This window comes from Sinocyclocheilus grahami, unplaced genomic scaffold (assembly GCF_001515645.1).
Source record: "Sinocyclocheilus grahami isolate Dianchi unplaced genomic scaffold, SAMN03320097.WGS_v1.1 scaffold1964.1, whole genome shotgun sequence".
Classification (NCBI taxonomy): Eukaryota; Metazoa; Chordata; class Actinopteri; order Cypriniformes; family Cyprinidae; genus Sinocyclocheilus; species Sinocyclocheilus grahami.
Genome location: NW_015507143.1, coordinates 287,455 through 291,536, shown reverse-complemented (window position 1 = coordinate 291,536; position 4,082 = coordinate 287,455).

Here is a 4,082-nt window from a genome sequence, read left to right as displayed (position 1 = left end):
GGTCACGGTGAGGAATTCCCCTCCGGGGATGCCCAAGCCCGCCGGCACTTCGAAACCAGCGGAGCTCTCAAAAAGAGCAGGCTGGACCCTCCCGAGGGGTACCGCCTGTTTCTTCCGAGGCTCCCCCCGACGATACGATGTCGATTGCACCATTGGAGGGTGAGCCAGAGCTTTCTGGAGAGGAAGATTTGGCTTCGCTGCTCTCCTCCGGGACCCCCGAGCCCTCAAGGTTGCACGATTGGTTCTCGGGGTGGTCCGCGCTGGTTCTCAGCGCCCCGCCTCGGTGCCTTTCTTCCCGGAGGTGCATGAGGAGCTCAACAGGTCGTGGACGGCACCTTTTTACTGCCGGAAACTGATTTGCTGGATCCTCCTCCCTCACCACCCTCGATGGTGTGGCAGCTAGGGGGTTACAAGGGTCCCCCCGGTGGAGCGGTCGGTTGCGATGCAGTTGTGTCCTAATACCGCCTCCAACCGGCAGGGAGAACCGTGCCTCCCCTCCCGGGTCTGTAGGTGCTCGACTGGCCAGCGATGCCTATACGACCGGTGGAGAAGCTGCCTCCGCCTTACATGCTACGGCGTGATTGCAAGTGCACCAGGCCAAGGCACTGAGGGACTTGCACGAGGGTGGTCATGACCCGGAAGTTCAGAGAGAACTCCGCACCGCAGCGGACCTCGCGCCAAGAGCGACGAAGGTTACGGCGCGGTCTCGGAGTCATGCGATGTCCACTATGGTGGTCCGGGAGCGCCAATTCTGGCTGTGACTGGCTGACATGCGCGAGACGGACAAGACACGATTCTTGAACGCCCCCGTGTCCCAGGCCGGCCTGTCGGCGACACGGTGGAGAACTGGCCCAGCGGTTCTCCGCTGACCAAAGCAGACTGAGGCCATCAGGTACATCCTGCCGGCGTGCAGCTGCTGCCGTCGCCGAGGGCGGCCCCCTTCGGGAAGGTTCGAGCTTCCGTAATGTCCCTGTTCCAAATAGAACGGGTGCGTTTCTCCAGTGTTATCCAGTCTACTCAGTGGGTAGTGCCATAGTCGCAGTAGCTGGTCCTCTTGTGCAGGCCCTGGCCTACGCCAAAAAGTAGGGGCGTAGTTGGCTTCCACAGGACACTGGAAGGGGCGGTAGCTGTGGCCTTTTGGTAGGATCCCAATTCGTCGGTCCTCCGACGTATCGTCGAGAGTGACCGACTGAAAGGGAACGTCTCGGTTACGTATGTAACCCTCGTTCCCTGAAGGAGGGAACGGAGACATCACGTCCCGTCGCCACAGCTCCTGTACCACCGCTGAGCTGCTGGGTCACCGGCTCGGCTCCTCAGCGAAAACCTGAATATGCGCTGCACCTGCTGCCTACTTATACTCACGCTGTGATCAGCAGCAGCTGGATGCAATAATCGCATGCCAATGTGCATTGGCTCGTTTAGTTTACACTCGAAGTAGATTGGTCCCTCTAAGCGAGATCCCAATTCGTCGGTGCTCCGACGTGACGTCTCCGTTCCCTCCTTCAGGGAACAAGGGTTACATACGTAACCGAGACGTTCTTGATTCTGATTAGTCAGTCATGGTATTTGGTGTTGTTCACCACTGAACATGGCACATTACGGCTCAAGGGGCATTAAATTGACCACAGTTACCATATCTCAAACATTTATCAACAATTCAAATGTAATTATTTAATTGAACAGCTTCCAAAAAAAAAATTATGATGCTACATAGCCATATTTCTTTCATCTTGCTTCACTCTCCTTTCTTCACAGATAATTAAAAAAATCCACTCAATCTAAACTCAAATATATAAATATTTCAGGAAGTAATTTTCTAAGTTTATGTCTAGTGAGTTGGTCATTACTGCAAAACAAAATCAAGACAAGGCGGTTCAGGACCCTGAAACACAATGACATACAGGATGCACACCATTTCTAACAATCTCCATCAATGGTTTTGGACAGGAGTTTACCTACCTCCTGGAGGGCCACTTGGTAGAAATGAAAATTAGAAATGTTAATTTGTTTCCCCAGTTTAAAAATCCCTTCTCTTACTATTTTCTCCCAGAGTTTGTTCTGATTTTTTTTCGTAAAAGTTATCTGCTTCCTTACTTTAATAAAACCCTTAAGTACCATGCCATCTGCTGCAAAGATATTGTGGCATGTTAGCCTTCAGGGCACAAAACTTAATAAGCTGTGACATATATTTCATATGTCTGATTGCTTTTCCTGGATTAGCATGTGCAATTCGTTGCATGCTGTAATTTTCCTAATTATTTTATAATAATAAAGAATAAAGTAACATTTACACTGCAAAGTAGCCCATTCCCCATGGGTGCAAAAGCTAACTGTGAGGCTAGACTATATTAAGGACTCAGTTATTAATATAATGAAAGAAACGGTTTAGTTTTGATATTTACTTAAACAAAAAATTATCCACTATAAAATGATCTCTTATAGAGTAATAAATAAACAAGACAAAACATTAATTTGATTTCTACATTTAGAGGCTATATAAATGTTTTTAAAGTGCTGTTTGTACCAAGAGACTTTTTTCCATTTAGTTTGTCAATATATTTATCTTACAAACTTAGTCCCTAGGGCACGAAACTGTCACCAGATGACAGTTTGTTTACCAGAGCAGATTTCACAGTAAATCTGTTAACTATGACATGACATTCTCTTAGTTCTTTGTTTATAGTTAACTCATATTTGAAAACTGAAAACAACAGTACGTTGTAATGGCCTTGTTATACTTAAAGGGTTAGTTCACCCCAAAATGAAAATATTAGCATAATTTTTTCAAAACCAATGTTTATTTTTATATTATTCAGCTGGTTAAGGAATTTGGTTAGGCTCAAGTGTCATGGTGTTTTCCATTTCTTCCATTGACATTTCCTCAATGCCAATGGACTTATAATGAAAGTTTAACTGACTACCACACTGCTTAGCATGCATGACTAAATGGTTTCAATTCTGCATGGATCCACACATTACCTATAGAGACCAGACATTCCAGTGGCATTAAGTCCAAATTAACTAATTAATATGGATTACCATTATAACGGCTGTTACTAAATGATATCTGGTAAAATCTGAAAATCAAATACCCTATACAGGTCAATGTGTCTAGCTGTGGACTGTTGAAAACTTCTCAGGTTACTTATGTAACCATGGTTCCCTGAGTAGGGAATGAGACACTGCGTCCTCTAGGGGTCGCTATGGGGAATGCCTCGTCGTGACCCGTGTCTGAAGCATACATTGAAAAAACACCAACTCGTTGGCCGGCGAACTAGTCTTGGCCAGTCACACAGGGGCTACCGCACGTTTCCCTTTGCATGTGCTGAAGGAACTGTCTCAACAGATCCTTAGTAGCAATACCCTGTTAAGTAGGTATCCAGAGGATACATAGGAGGACTATGAAGCCGTAGAACCAACCAAACCTAATAGGTCCAGCATAGGCGACTATAGTGCAGGGAATTCCCCACCTAACCTCGGTCAGGTGGAGAGATGGTGGTTACAGGGGAATTTAGGAAGGTGAAAATAAGGGCAGATGTCAGACCCCTGAAGGAAATGAGTAGATACTGAGGTATCACTCTGATCCGGACAAAAGCACTGACACCCTGTCTGGATCACATCCCTTAGGTCTTTTACTCCCCTTCCTTTGCCCCGCGATTCTTCCTACCCCTACCCACGGGCGGGGGAGGAGCGCGAGCCGCGACACTAGCCTTCTGAGCCAGTCTCTGGTCCTCAAACTGAGACGGGCTAGGACACCTGGGTTGTTCGGGCTCAGATCTGGACTTCTATCCCGGTCCTTCAGCCGGTCAGCCTGATATGCTTGAAGCATCACCATCGTGTGCAATGAAGCGACAGCCCGACCAGCTGCTGCTGCGTATGCCCTGGCATCCGAGCGAGATGTCAAGGAGGGGAGTCTTAGAGGACGTCTCACCCATAGAGAGATAGCTGACCAGCGTCTCTCTATAGGGGCATCTTCTCATAACCGCTTTTGCGCATCGCCTCGATGTTGGCATAACTTGTATGCTGGAATCGATGGATGCGTGAGGAAAAAACGGCCTCTTCCATTCCTTCTCAATCTTTAT